At 39.1% G+C, this 15,918-nt stretch overlaps 1 protein-coding gene across 4 annotated transcripts in view; it reads left to right on the top strand.

The window, feature by feature from the left end:
• SOX6 (SRY-box transcription factor 6) overlaps positions 1-15,918 on the top strand; it is a 652,457-nt gene that overhangs the window by 54,803 nt on the left and 581,736 nt on the right. For 2 of the 4 annotated variants that reach the window (XM_027580203.2, XM_027580196.2), the window contains exon 1: positions 1,558-1,642. The exons of 1 other annotated variant lie outside the window; for it this stretch is intronic. The gene's annotated coding sequence lies outside the window, so the exon portion shown is untranslated. Of the gene's footprint in view, positions 1-1,557; positions 1,643-3,269; positions 3,503-15,918 lie in introns of those variants that run through there. One more of the 4 variants, XM_035722969.1, reaches the window with a different exon arrangement.

Genomic DNA, 15,918 nt, shown 5'->3' with positions numbered 1-15,918 from the left:
GGCTGTGCTAATTGACCTAGCATCGACTCCCCTTCCTTAATTTTTTTTTTTTTATTTGTATCTTTCCCTTTTTCTTTAATGCCATTTACTCCCGCGGCGCAGCGCACAAGGAGCCCTCCCGTGCGGTACCATCCTGGAGCCCGCCCAGGTAACCGGGACGGAGCGAGCGATCTAGAGAGCGAGGGAGGCAGAGCGTGAGCGCGCGGCCCGTTTGTGAGCTACCTGTTGGGGAGTCGGAGGGGGCAGGGGGCCGGCGGCCCCGGGCAGGGCCGCCGGCCCCCGGTGCCTTCCGCTTCTGCCCTCCCGGGCCGCTTCGGGGTTAGTTTCCCTGAGCTGGGACTGAGGGGCTGGGGTAGGGCAGGCGGAGGGACGAGAGCTGAGCGCGCGGAGCCCAGCGAGGGCGCGGGTTGCCGGAGCGGCGGCTGCCCAGCCCGGGCGGGTTTCCGTACTTGGCTGGGGAGGGGAGAGGGGAGGAGGAGCGGGAGGAGGGCGCTCCGCGGGGCCGACGCAGAGGGGGGAGTAGAGGCTGAGAAAGGGGCCCGAGCGTCTGCCGCTCGCTGGTGGACGCGCGGATCCTCAGGATGCGTCCCCCTCTCGGAGAGTTGTGCCTTGTTCCGGAGGCGGTGACAGATCTGCGTGGCGGGCTTCTGGTTTTCTTGCCACCCCCCCACCCCCAAAATCCACTCCGAGAAAACACATGTTGTAGCTGTAGATAACTGTGCGTAGGACACTAAGGCAAAAAGGGCAGGGGAGAGAAAGACAGACAACGCAACCTTTGACAACAGAAAGCTGTTATCGCCATCCTAAGTATTCGTCCGGAAATCTGTCCGCCCTCTCGGCCCACCTTATTCCTCCTCCTCCGCCTCCCCGTATAGATATTCTAATCTATGTAACTGGGAATGATATGAAAAAGAAGTCAGGTGGCTTAGAGAATGAATTTGTAAGTCTCCGTGAAGTTTGAGGTAGGTATTTCATTGAAGTTTGCGCAACTGTGTGATAGAGGAAGCTTCTGTGCCTGCGTGTGTAGTTCTCTCTCCCTCCCTCTCCCTCTCTTTCTGTGTAAGCAAATGCGTGTGTGCTCTGAGGGTTCGGATGGGACCGCTGGGTGGTAATGCCCTATGTGCCCACAAGAGGGCAGCATCCTGAGGGCTTTGTGAGCGCTGTTATTTCTCGTTATCGCTTCAGTCTTGGGTTTAAAGAAAGTTATACCGAAACTTTCAAACTGGTATCACATCTTATTTCATGATATTAAAAAAAGAAAGACAGAAAGAGAGGCAGAAAGAAAGAAAGAAGTAAGGAAGAAAAAAGGGAGAAGTGAAGAAAGAAGAGAGAGAGAGAAAAAAGGGAAAAGCAGGAGACCAGCCTACCCCGGGAGAGTCCTAGTCACACCAAGACTAGGGGGAGGGCTGTTTTAATTGTGGGTTTGGCCGACTGACGACTGGAGTGCCCTCCTCGGCTGTCTTAGTTGTAGCCGGAGGTCATGTAAATCGACCTTAAAAGAATGCATAAGCCATAAATTAAAATAAACCCTCACCCAAGGGCTTGATCCATAAGTAGACAATATCCAACCTGGACAAAACGAGCTTTCCTTTACGAGCCGACTTAAACCGCATCCCCCCAAAGAATAGAGACTAAATGCAAAGTAAGTTTCCCAGCGAATATTTTGTTTTCTTGAAAAGTGTTGTGTTGATTCGCCGTGTGACTGCGACGCCGCAGTTTTCCGGAGCGCTTCAGTGTTAGCCAGGCTCGGTCGGGGTGCGGGAGGTCTGGAGGACCAGCTAGGTCTCTGGGTTTCTTAACGCTCCCCCCACCCACCCCACCCCCATTTTGATTTGGAAACTTTGGCTATTTGTGGGGTTGAAGCTGGCCGAGGGCGGGAGAGAGTCGAGGATCTCGGCTGCACTCTCCTATCGGGTGAAGTTTAGCGCGAGGAGTTCATAAAGAAAACCCGGGTCGCTAGAAAACCCGGCCGCTCCCTTCTCCCACCCTCACCCCACCGCCGCTCCGCCGCAACTTTGTCGGGACACTGAGCGAGTCGCCTACCGTTCCCTCCGCTCTTGCCCTCCCTTCCCCTCCCCCATTTTTGGACGCGACTTTTTATGATCTTTTTAGGAATAAACACACCGAACTCCAAGACAATCCGAAACCCAAGTGCGAATCTGTGGTCCTCTTTGCTCGGGACGCCAGGGCAGTGGTGCTGGGCCGGCGGGGGCGTGTGTGAGGGGCCGCCCAGCCCTGCCTGGTGCGGGCTCGGCCTGGGAGTCCCCGGGCCCGGCGCACCGTCGCCGGCGCGTACTTTCCCCGCCCCGCGCTCTCCCACCCCGCGTCCCTGAGCTCCGCCGGCACCCGCTGGCGCCCTCCGTCCTCCTCGGCGCCCTGCCCGGGCCCTGCCGCCCGCCGTCCTCTCCGCGGACCGGCCGAGATCCGCCGCTCTGAGGCTTGGCCCAGGCCGGGGGGCGGTGCTGCCACCCGTCCGGGGTCCAGCCCGTGCCTGGTTGCTCCCGGGGGAGCTGCTTTCTTCCTTCTCCCTTAAAGGGCCCGTCAGAGAAGGAAAGGGGCTTGTGCAAAGGCTGCTGGGCTTGTGCTCCGGCTCCAGGAGGAGCGGCCCGTGGCTGCGGAGGCTAGATTAGCTCCGTTTCCCGGGCGCTCTGCGGAGCTTTCAGATAAAAAGAGAATTGGTGTGTTCCGAGCAGATAAAAGGTGGTTGTTGCCTGCGTGTTTTGAGTTTTATTTAGGCTCTCTTAGGCTGACCAAGTTTGAAAAGGTTTGTATGAATTACCAGATATTGAATGCTGCCCCTATTTGGGGACTAAAAATAAGTCTTCGACACTGCTGGCGGGGTTGGGTTGTTAGCGAGATGGGATGTCCCCGGCTGCTTCTGTGTGTGTGACCTCCTCCGAGGGCCGTGCCTGAAGTTCAGGTCTCGAGATGGCCCGAAGCCGTGGCTGCGGCGAACTGGGCTGGGCTCGGGACCTCCCGCTGCACTGTCAATGGGGCGCCCGATGACGTCCCTGTCCGGGGCGCTGGACCCCGGCGCGCACTCCGCGGCCAGGCTTTTGGCCCTGGTGGGGTGGCCCAGACAACAGCCCAGTGGAGTCGGGATGCGAGACTGCCCCTCTACCCCGCCTCCCCAGGGTCTTCTGTCTTCTGCCCTTTATAGTCACATGCCCAGGTTTTCCCCCGGTCCCAAGGAGAACAGATACAGCCCCGCCCAGTCTATTTCTAGGAGGTGGGTTTGGTGAATAAAAAGGTCAAGTGCTCGGGTCCGCAAGCTGGTCCATGGAGAGGGGGGACAGGACGGACCCCTGGAAGGGCCGCCCCGCCTGTCCCCCCCACCCTGGCCGGGCCGCCCGCCCACAGCTGGCCTCCCCAGGCCACATTCTTGCACTGAGTGCGAGAGGCTGTGGGAAAAGCAATCCTGAACGGGCCCAGAGCCGGCGAAGCTGATCCCGCGATGGCATTTTGTTTTGAACAGTTGCTGGGGTTGACGTTTCCTCATAAGGTAAGGTGTCACTGGACGGTCGGCTGCCCAAATGCCACATGTATAATTAGCTTGCCCACTCAGCACCTCATCCCCGAGGCCCATAGGCACGGGCTTGGCGGACCTGGTCCACTCAAATCTGTTCCGAGCTACAGAATTCCCGAGGGAAGGCCGAACCTACCAGGACAGCCCTGGAAGGACCTGGTACCAGGGAAGACTGTGACAGTGTAGTCTTGTCTTTGATTTCTCTCCTCTTTTTCTCCGCCATCTCTTCCTGTTTCCTCTCTTTATTTTTTGGCTGAGGGGGAACTGCTGGTTAGAGGGGTAAATGGGACACCAGCAGCAGGCTACAGACTGAATGAGGAAAGGGGATGCAGGGTAAAATCTGGCAGTATACGTCTTTTCCATAACCCTTCCATGGGGGAGGTCTGCTAGTGCCCCTCTATCTGCACTAATCCAGTAGGACCAGCCCAGGCTTGACATTGTACCTTGGCTTGGGTAGGGGCTTTAGACTTCTAGTTTGGACTGTTCACCTGTCTGTGTGCTCCCTCCTACTCCCACGCTAGAAGTCTGAGAGTTTCTGCGCCCTGATTGCAGTTTCTATTTTCCCCCTCAGGCCTAGCCGCTTGGGGCTGCTAGTGTTCACTGTGGGGCAAGCCTGGAAAGATCTGCAGTCTCTTCCTGTATCACTCTTGTTCAGCCTGGGGTTCTTAGGAGCCTTGTTTTCTCTGTACCCGGAATGGTGCTTGCACTTCCTACCTAGCTTCTCAGACCCTAGCCTCAGGTCAGCTTTAGCCTGCACTCTCTGGTGGAGACCAGATTTCTATAGTCATGAACATGACTTTCCCTCTTTCACCCTGTGCAGTTACCGTGGAATTCAACACTCAGCATTAGGTACTTTCATCAGTCTCCTTCCTCCCCTTATTCCTAGGCCACTCAGTTATGTCTGATACCTATTCTCTTTATTTTAAAACAAACAAGCAAACATCCTAAACCTTCCACAAGTTTAGTGGGATAGTGTTAGCTTTTCTATGGCAGCAAGAGTGCACCTGTCTGTGGGAGATGGAGGACACAGTTTATTTAGTTGCATTTGCTTTTTATTGAACCAGTGAAGTATTTAATTTTCTTTTAGTAGAGGAAAACTTATGACTGAATTTTTAAAATCTCTATCAGATCATAAATGAATTATCTATATACTATTGAGAATATCTTCCTGAATACACACATGTGAGCACATGGATAGTAGGCCAAATGACATGTAGATTTTTTTCTCCTACATTTTTGAAAACCTTATAAATAAAGAGGGATTATTCCTATTCTAAAACAACAAGAACAAGACCAAGGACAACAGTAAACAACAACAACAAAAATCCTTCAGACTCTGAAAGCAAGCAAGTATGCAGCACACATATTAGATCTAGTTTATGACCAAAGGCAATAAGAAACCAGAATCTAGACAAGTGATAGGTCATTAATTCCTTAGGCAAACTGACATCCCCTGTCACTTTTTCCATGTACCACCAACACCCCCTTTCTTCTCTGCTCTCCCACCATGTTCCTTTACTTTTAGTGACAAAACTCCATAGTTTTTTATTTATCATTTATGCTGTTTATTGTTGCTCTTAGTTTTTGTTTTGCAAGTAATGAAAAGGAACTTTCTCAGAGTCTATATATTTTTTAAAAAGCAGAAATATTTGTAAGTTTATTATTATGGAACATGATATAAACTCCTACAATAGTACATTGTGTAACTGTAACACTCAACATTATACTATAAAGATAAGTGTAAAATATATTAATAATAAATAAATTATATATACTATATGTTATATATAATATATTGTATATTATATATATTATATTAAATAATAAAGCAGTATGAATAGCTATACTTTCAGCTGTTTCTATTCCATAATGAATTCACTAACTGAATACCTAGAAGAGGTGACATTCAGTAGGAATATTATACTGTCTATTGGATATTTTTTCTTTAGTAGCAGAAAGTAAGTTTTTTTTTTTTTTTTTTTAGTAAGGGAAAAGCATACATTTAAAATACGTTAACATACTTAGCAAACCTTTCTTTTATAGGGTCTTAAAGTATATTACTTTAAATACATATATGATATTTTTGGTGTCATTATTGAGATTTTATGTGTTTCTATTTGACTTTTAGGAATTACTGGGTGGTGGCCCTGATGAAATTGCTACACTTCTTATATTGAAGAAATCAGTGATGTTTTAAATGATTCACTTTCAATTAGTATAATAGGTACTGGAATAAATGAATTTTCCTTTTAACAAGGTTTAATATACATTGGCTTTAACCCTTTCAATATTTCCTGTACTTTTCAGTTTTGTTAGATTATATATCTAAGTTTGAAATAATTCTCTTGTGAGACAACTCATACACACTTTTTCACTATTTACAAACAGCATTATATAAAAGAGTAGTATGGTACAACTAAAACTTTGATCTAAGAGCTATTTGTTTAAATATAGTTTAGGGGTGCATATATATCAATTGATGTTTTTGAAGTCAAGTGAAACATTCCATCCAGCTAATGTGTCTGAGAGTACCATATCAGGCACAGACAGGTACTAGAAATGATAAAACACAGATAACATACAGCAAGATGATTCGCAGATGGGACGTATTATCTGCTGTCATGAAGTTAGATGGGTCATATTCCTGTTTTTTTTTTAAATAAAATTAATCTAGGTTATTTCAGAATTATCAAGTTATGTGGGTATGTGAGAACAGATTTTATTATAGAAATCTGCTAATAAGTGAACAAATATTCATTGCCTTTTAGAGGAAGAAATGGACTGTCTTTGCATTTGAATTGCTTATTGTTTAAGAAATAGGGCTTTCTCCTATTATATTTTTCCTAAAAAAAGAAAATAATATATTGAACATTCTATGTTTTCATCCTAACTCCACATTTTCTACTGATTAGATTATATTCTGAATCTCAACATACTCAAGTTAAAAAAAAAAGCTGGCACTCTGGTATAGCCTATGAAAAGCAATTTTTATTAGATGTAAGTGCATTTTAAATATCCAGCATATCCTTTTTGCCTGATATTTTTCAGCTGTGGTCTGAGAACTAATTGTTTTGGTAAGAGTTATATCAGAAACTTTCATCATCCTCTCATTATATATTCTTTATCCATTTATAGGAAGAGTGTTTTTATTTTCCTTGTTCTGTAGAAGAGGGTAAAAGCTTTTTAAGTAATTATTTTGATTAGACATTTAGTCAAACTGGAAATAATTTTAAATTTGTGTTATGGCTTTTTATAGAGCTTTTCAAGTTTTAAGTATCCATTGTCATAATTTGGATAAAAATATCAATTGAAGAATGTGGGTGGAGGTTGTAAGATGGAATATCATTTAAATCTACTACAGACTCTCTCACCTCCAAAAAAGGGTACTGGTCTGTTTTTCCTCAAATGGGTGGTAGTCTCAAAAAAGGGAACATGAAATCCTAAAACCTCAGAGAAGCAGTATCAATTCAGTTCTTAACTGTAAATCCTTCATATCGTTGCTCAAAATATCCAACTTTACACCAATATTAGCCATTCTTTTTATAGTGACACCATGCTTAGTAAAAAACTTCTAAGCACTGAGGTCAGGTGTTGAGATTGGATTCTAGTTTATTTTTTATGAATCAGATAAAGATTTCTGTGCATGAGACCATATGTGAAGATGAGAGAACAAGAACATTTCCATATCAAAGGCAATATATCTGAGGCTGCATAGTAATTAAAATGCAGTGGTTTGGACTCTGTGCACTAGCACTTAAGCAGAGCATTGCCGGGACCTTGTGCATCATGCAGGCGGTTGCCTCTTGCATACTTCTTGAAATACACTTATAATTTTGTACAAACATTTATGCCAGTCCACACTTTTCTGTAGATAATTTGTATTTCATCCAAACCATTCAAAGTAGAAGTTATTTTTTGAGCTACCCCCTCATTATGGCTTTTGTGCATCAACTATTTTTATTCTAGTTGTTTGTATTTCCTTTTACCAGAATGATGCCTTGTTTATATTCAGAATCTCTTCTTGCTCTTTTAAGACCCCTTATGTATTACTCATATTTTACTATTCACTCAAAAAACTTTCATCTTTAGGAATGACGTGAATTATTTTCTGAGGTTAATTGTAGATGCTGTAATCTATTATAAACTAATAAAATGCATTTAAAAATCAAATGTCCAGTTATTTCTACTTTATAATACTGATATGTTTAGTAATCCTCCCTAACCTGCACAGTATATAATATTGGAAAAAACTCCTTTTCAAAATGTTTAAAGAATTCTGAAATGTTCTTCTTTACCTTTTAATGGTATGAAAATGTGTAGTGGCATTCTCTTTTGTACTACTTCAACTGAAAAACAATCATTTGAAGCTATAGAAATCTTTATATTTATCTAGAGAGTTATCTTTTTGCATTTATAGGGAGTTGTTTGGCTTTGTTTATAAAGAACTGGGTTAATATCTTAACCTGTAATTATTTGGGGGATTGAATAGTGAAATTAGAAAAATCTCACAATTGGTAGTCCAATGTTGTATATATTTCAGAACATTTTGCATCTTTGGTAACTAGCTTGAATTTGCTGCTCTGTAATTTTCTAGATTTTCTATTTCCCTGTATTTTTCTACGAACATTCTACTCTGGCACATGTAGGAAGGAATTCACTGGTATATTTTATTTACTAAGCTCCCCGGGTTTATAAAGCTTTTTAAAAATTTCTTTGGATTGAAGCACCTTGTATTGAAGAAACCTAATGTGATATTGTGAAATTCTTTAAGAGTTTTTGTGTTTTAAACTATTTTGAATCAAAATTACTTAAGTATGTTGATTTGGCGCTTTTTGATGCTGACCTGTATAAATAAGCTTAATAAATATAAGGTAAATGCAAAGTACATTATGTGATATGCATATTAGCATCTATGCAAATATTCTATATTCTCATTTCAAGTTCTCCCTTGATCTCTTTCTTCTCTAAAAACCTCACAAGATAACCCTTTACATGATCTTTTATCCCTACTGCCTTCAATAATTTGTTGTTTCTAGGCATCTTAAAGAGATGAATTGAATTGTCTATCTTTAATATATCCATTCAAATGCAAAAAGGGACTTTAGTGCTATTTGTGATTTTGACTTCACTGAGCACAATCTCTTCTCTTCTTTGAAAAGTAGTTCTTTAAAGGTAGACAAAGAAAATTAAAGATGCTTTACTTTCCACGACTACACAAGCACAATATGTGGAGAAAAGAAAATGTAACAGGTTTTTTCTTTTTCTTTTCTTTTCTTTTTAATAAGGAGCATAGATTTCAAATGGAACTCATTCTGAGACATGGTTGCAAATGTTTCCTTTCATACTTTAGAAACAGATCATTGGGTAACATGATTGAGCACTTACTAAGTTCTAGGCACCCTGAAGGGCATTTTTGAAGTCACAAGTCTATTTTTTAAGGATTTCCCTTTCTATTGAAGATTTTTGATATTTGGTAGGTGGGGAAACTTAGCTGCAGTTGTCATGGTGCTAAGCAAGTCATTGGTAGAACTGGAGAAGAATGCTCCTGACTAGGAGAGAATAATTTATCATTCTTTCTTGGGAAAGAATATCAAAGACCAGCAGTGTTGTTATTTTCTCAGAAATAATCTCCAACTATCTCCATGGGCATTGAACCTCTTCTACTTAGAAGTCAGCCACCCTGTTCACCCCCAATATATCCGTGGTGTAATCTCTAACCCTCCATTTCTTCATCTCTATAATGGGAGTAATAATAATATCTACATCATAGGATTATTGTGAGGTTTAAATGAGATAAATGAATGTAAAGCACTAAGCTCAGGGTTTGGTATAAAATAAATATTTAATACCTGTTGAAATTACTGTTGAAGTGGTACTGTGCTTATCATTATACAGATCTGGCTTCCCATTTCAGCTTCCCCACATACTTGCTATGAAATCTTTGGTGAATTACATAGTCTGTTTCTTTTATATGAAATACAGACGATATGTGTTCCTTCCTTTCTTTCCTAGAAAGGAGAATTCATTAGTAATCTGGCAGACTTGGGATAAACGCAGAGTTTTGGATGTCCCGCTCTCAAATTTGAGAAAATTCTAATTCTAAGGACTCTAAGAGATTTTGAAATGTCATTTCATCTGTCATCCTGCATCCTCCAAGGGTGTATCGATCACCCTTTCTCCATTCTAATCAGTTAAGAAGCTCTCTTTATTTTGAAAGCCTGCAAAGAATGAGATTTTATAATCTCCTTTGTTTATGTACTTCAGTGATTAACACCAGGAAGTTCTTTGTGTCAAATATACACATCTTAATCTGATTTCTTTTGGTTTCATTTAAAGAAAAAATGGGAACCTATATTCTTCATTTGAATGATAGACCTGCGTGTGAGAAAACAAATATTAAACTGAATTTTAATTTCTTGAATCTTTCCTTTGGAGTCTTATTTCCTAAACTAATTGTATGACCTTGGAAAAGATATGCAACCTCTTTAAGTCCTGATTTCCTAGTTTTTAAAATGGGATTGTGATAGAATTTACCAGATGATAAGGATGTTGGGAAGATTCAGTTTGAAGATACTGTGCACAGAAGTTCATAGAACAGTTCTGGACAATGGTTTTGGGGTTACTTGACAATAATTATGTGATCAGTAGAACTCTGGCATGAGAAGGCCAGTTTTTAATTCTCTTACATTTTATAGAAGTACAGTTTTCAAAGTGCTTTCAGATTCATTGCCTCATTCAATAAAAGGTATGCAGGGTAGATAACCTTACCAGTCACACTGTCTAACTTCCTACTTGATATGAATAAATGTTTCAATTGGGTTTTGCTTCAGGGTATTATTCACTACAAACAAAGCTTGTGTGTCATAAATTAGGGCTGGCTTTTTGGCCCTCCTTTTTTTTTTTTTCTAGTCTCTTCTATATAATGTCAATGTTCATTTATTTTATCTTCATACTTATTTCCAGAGCCAAACCAATGCTGCATTTCCCATATACCAATGTATAAATGAATAATATTTTGCTGATCAGAATCATTAAATATCAGTTATATATCCTGATTAGTAAAAATTAGAAAATGATTTACATAGTAAGTGTGGCTAGTTTTATAGGCAATTCTCTCTCAAAATATGGGGTTCAGCAGGGAGGATTAGGTGAAAAGGTGGGAACCACTTGATTATGGGATTTCAAAGATGAAAATGCAACGAGGAGGTATGAATATAGGTAATTCTATGCAGTGTGCTGGTTGTTATAATGGAGATAGGTATAAGAGCAGAAGTACCTATGTAAAGGGAGGCTTCTAGTAGGAGGTGGCCCTTGAGCTGTGACTTAAAGGATGATTAAGAATAGGTTATTTGACGTATGTGGGAATAAAGTCATTGGACATGTGGGAAACATTTGATACCATTATTGATTATTCTATAGTCCTGACACTGAAAAGTCTTATATTTGTGTCTTTGTGACTTCTAGAAAGGCCACATCTGATCATGAATGTGATCTAGCCATAGGCCAGCAGCTTAACTGCTACACTCTCTTTCTTAGCTCAGTTTTGTGGTCAGGGACATTATGAGTACATTTTAAGGTACAGAGGAATTTTTCATATTACTGCTTTTCTTCAAATACTTCAACTAAGTATTAAAGTAAGTGGCTTATTAATATATGAATAGGTGATCAGTACTATGAGTTAATAAAATCTTGTATCTTGCACTATAAAAACCTTTTTTTTTTCAGTTGGCAAGCATGGTCTTAGAAAAAGGCCAATATCTGGAAATTTTTAGATCTGTGTGTTATTTCTGAGTTTCCTTTATTTGTTACAGGTCTTTGGGCCTCACATTTGTAATTAAGTTTTTCTAACTATAGAGTTGGCATATTCCTAACTTCTTTTTTACTGAGGGATAATATGAACATAAAATAATCCTTAGAGTGATTCAAAATTTTTGGATGACATAGAAATTATTATTTCACAATGATGGTAATGAAACAGTAGCAAGAGCAGTAGTAACAGCAACTGCCCCTCTCTACTTTTGATCACTCTCAAATAGGAATGTTAATCCATCTTCTTCAGTTTTGTAATCTGGGATCTTATGTTTTGCAATGACTTTTTGAATACCTTTTCTCTGAGTCCACAAGCCTTCTTTGCTGGTTTTGGCTTGAAAGTTTTCTGGTGTTTAATGACTTGTTCTTCAAATTAAACACACATATTGAGATTTGCAGCTTATATGACCGTGACATAATCACTTTCTTGAAAGGGGCTTGGTGGTCACATAGGCTGGAGAAGTTATGGCTCTGGTTTCTAATGGCCTAACCTATAATTTTCCTTACCACTGTTTTTGCATGCTGGACAGTTGCAGTGTTGATCCATGACATGAAAAATATGATGAAATCTCTCCATTAAAAAGAAAGGCTCTGAGGCTAAGGATGAAAAAAAAAAGATACAAAAGTTCCATAGAACAGTTTAAAAACATCCTGTTAGTCATATTAAATTAGTTAAGATGCTTTTAAGAACTTCCCTTTAGAACTATCAATTGAGTTCTTTAATAAGAAGCAACTCCCCCCCTGCAAAAAAAGAAAATAAAAATTGAAATCATAAAGCAACTAAACAAAGCTTAACTAGCTTGGAACACAGCATGTTAGTTAACCTAGCCTCAGGAACGTTTATTACTCTTGAGTCTGAAGATCCAAATATACACTGGAGGAAAATTGGACTTTTAAAAATTTCTTAGCTGTTGTTCTTTCCCACTATAAAGATTGCACTGAAAATAGATATACTGAAGTTTAAAGAAGAATTTAAATATTAAAACAATTAAAATTGTAATATTTAATTTTTATTTTTAATATAATATTCTAAAACATTAAAAGAAAATTTCAGCTTTTCTTAGCTGCAAAAAAAAACTTTTGCAGACAACAGTTCCAGAGAAGGCCTCCACTTGTACTTTTGTATAGGTTTGTGTGATTTACAGGTATGCTAATGTAGGGTCATGTACACTGAATTTAAATTGTATAGCATTTTGTAAGAGGCTTATTTTCTCTGAGGTGAATATATATAACAACCTAAATTAGGTGGGACTGGTGAACTTGGGTACTCTTAATTCTTATTTATGGCATGGCAGGGAAAGAATGAAAAATAGCTCAGCTTTTAATTATGACACCTTGGGACCTTTTCCAAAGAGCTCATCATAATTAGCCATGTCTTAGTTGTGTAGTTTTGTGTTTAATTTCTTTGTTATGTCCACATGGAAAACTCATTAAAGTTACCAAGAGTTATTTGAATAAAGTATATGGAAAAGTATACCCCTCTATATTGTATGCTAATTTTTTCTTCTGAATTTTCTTAGCACCACTTTTACATTTTTGGGTTATTTTCTTCTTCCTTTTTTGATGTACATGTACACTAGTTTCTATGATTAATATGCCAAATAAATGGGACATTTGAACCAATGTCCTTTAAATTTTATTTAGGCTATGATTATATATTCTTTGGGTTTGCTTACTTAACAAATTTACATCTGATGTAATATAAAAACACAAATATAATTTTATTAAATTTAGTAAGGGGGCATTAAATTATTTGATCATCCTAAATTGTCTCAAAGCCTTCATTAAATAAGTTAAATAAGTATATTGCTAATGCATCTTAAAAGTAAATATGTTTGATTATTAATATAATGTTTATTTGAATATCTCCCCTGCTTGATTATGGTGAGTGTAGCATTTTCAGTAGGTGAGGTGAAAGGAGCAGAATTTAGGATGCTTAAAGAGAGAAGGAAATAGAGATCTTAGGTGGTTTGGATAGCCCAAGGGTAACCTGAGAGTATTGTTGCTAAGGGTGAGGCTGGAAGAATTCCTCTGGCAAGATAATTTTAAGGCTTATTTGGGAGACCTTCTGACTATAATAGAGTTCTGTAATAGGATAGAATAGAAAAGTCTTCAAACTTTTTGGATAGAGCAGACGATCAGCAAAATGTTTATGAGAATGCACCCTAATACATGTGCATATTTATTTAAAATTATATACGTGTGCTAGTGTGTTAATGTATGCTATAAAACATTCATAAGTTGATATTAAAAAGAAAGAGATAAAGATAAAATAAATAATATTTTAAAACTAACTGTGGTTCCGCCAAACCCTATACTTTAACATTCTTTGTTATTTTAAAAAGTCAGTTTAACACTTCGTGATGAAATGATGTATAAGCTTGGTTCTAAGTTCAGTTTACTTTACTACATGGTTTAAATGCTGTCATAGCTGAAAATTATACCTCAAAAAGAAAAATAGAGCCAAATGGAAGAAGTACATCACTATTTGCACTTAGTAAGTTGTGTTACTAATTTATTAATCCTATACACAAAATACGCAAAAATATGTTAAAATCTTCCCTGATGGCAATCAGTTGTTTTTGGCAATGAAGTTGAAGATACAGCATTTTAATATTTTTAATAAATGGACTCAAAACCCATTGAAACTCTTTGGAACATCATTAAACAGGTTGGAATATTCTGTTGCCAATTTTAAAATTGAAAACAGATGAGAGTTTCTGTAGTTGATAGACATAGAATTTTTGGTAACGAAATCACACTATGATGGAATCGTTTCCAAACATATGTTTTCAAAATAATTTTTCATAGCACAAATCTGTTTTGAAAAGCATTTACTTTCTTATTTGATAAAATGTTACCTTTACTTTGAAGGGACAGATTAAGTTTGTATGATGGTTTATATGTACGTATCTAGTTAGCTAGCTGGTTAGCTACTAGGTAACACACACTTACAGCTACTTGCCTCACTTAAAAGGTCGGCACATTTGGTACACTAGGTTTTTTTTTTGTTGTTGTTGTTGTTGTTTTTGTTCCTTATCCTTAAATTTGGAAACTTTTCCCTGAGATAAGCAGTGGAGCCTCTGGGTAGTGCAAACAATCCTCATGGTTACTTCCCATTTCATTTCAAAGCATTGTAAAGCTTTTACTATGTTTTACAGGTCTTATTTTAAAAAGTAATTGCATCATCATTGCAGTACTTGGCTTCAACATTGTGTTCCAATTGCTTGGCTATGAACGATGTAGTTAGTGAAGTCCACGTGCTATCTCTGTCATCTTATGCCTATTTTTTCCCCCCTTTAGTCCAGCTTGGGTAACCATTTCACCAGTGGTTACACTTAACCAGTCTTCCCTAAAAATTATTTTTATTTAGAAAAGTAACACTGTTGAGATTATGTCTTCTTTGGTACTTATAGTGGCTCACTGAGAAGTAGCACTTTGCCTATCAAATATCATAAACTGAGGCATGTTAAGAATATATACATTTATTTATCTGAAAAGGAGGCATCCTACATGACGTAAGTTTCTTTTTCAGATCTTCAGCTATGTTTTCTATGCAACTTCTGATGCTGTGGCAGTGCTCACCGTACAACCTCAGAGGACATTATTCACATTTCATTCTAGGTAAATGGTTACCCAGAGCTGTGCACTGTGACAGCTCTGATTTTTAGCAAGGGAGTTTATTTAAATTTGTTGCCATCTTGTTTTCTGTGTTTTATTTTAGCCATTTTAATAGCAGCAAGAAGAACGAGTGCTTTTCTAATAGTGTGGCTTTTTGTCTTTTCTAATTAAGGAAATTCAGAAGAGGTTTCTAAGCATTTAACATTCAGTTTTGTGAAATTTTGCAAAATAAAGGATTGAATATTGTATGATTTTGAACATTATTAGAAAAATTGCAGCCATTATAAAAATTTATACCTATATGCTTAGTTTTTAAATGTCTTACTGATTGTAATGGCTTCATAGTCTTATTATTTAATATGTCAAAGTACAACAGGGTAAATTACACTGTTAGTGATGCAAGATATCCTGTAATGTGGCCCCTAAAGGGCTGCTACTACAGTACAAGTGTTAGTTGAGTCTTAGTATTACTGTCATGAAGGCCTATATTATTCATATTATCCTCAAACTATAGTCTCTTTGGAAGGATCTTTTTAAACCACTTGAACATTTGTTGAAGGTTACTTTAGTTAAAAACTAGATATTATTATCCATAATCACTCCCCTCTCTTTCCTCTGCTACAGGATGTGACACATTAATGTCTGACATATAGACACAGAGTGTTAATTTGTATTTAAATATAAGTAAGGATTAATTTTTCTTACTTTTAAAAAAGTACATATCCATAAATGTATAGTGTACTCTTGGGATGTGTGAGTTCACTTTGGACCTCAGTGAAATAGAAAAGTAAATGGGAGAGACAGATATGGGTTTGATGAGTCACAGAGGAAAAGCATGGTTTCCAGAGAATACTCTCCTGGGACAGGATCCCTGTGAAGAATGTAGCCAACCATTGGAAACCTAAGACAGGGAGTGAGGCTACAGATTTATTAGCATTTGAGGTTCAGAAAACAGTAGTGTG

This window comes from Zalophus californianus, chromosome 11, assembly GCF_009762305.2.
Source record: "Zalophus californianus isolate mZalCal1 chromosome 11, mZalCal1.pri.v2, whole genome shotgun sequence".
In the NCBI taxonomy this organism is placed as follows: domain Eukaryota; kingdom Metazoa; phylum Chordata; class Mammalia; order Carnivora; family Otariidae; genus Zalophus; species Zalophus californianus.
The sequence above is the reverse complement of the archived record's forward strand: the minus strand, read 5'-3'. Positions and strand labels throughout refer to the sequence as shown.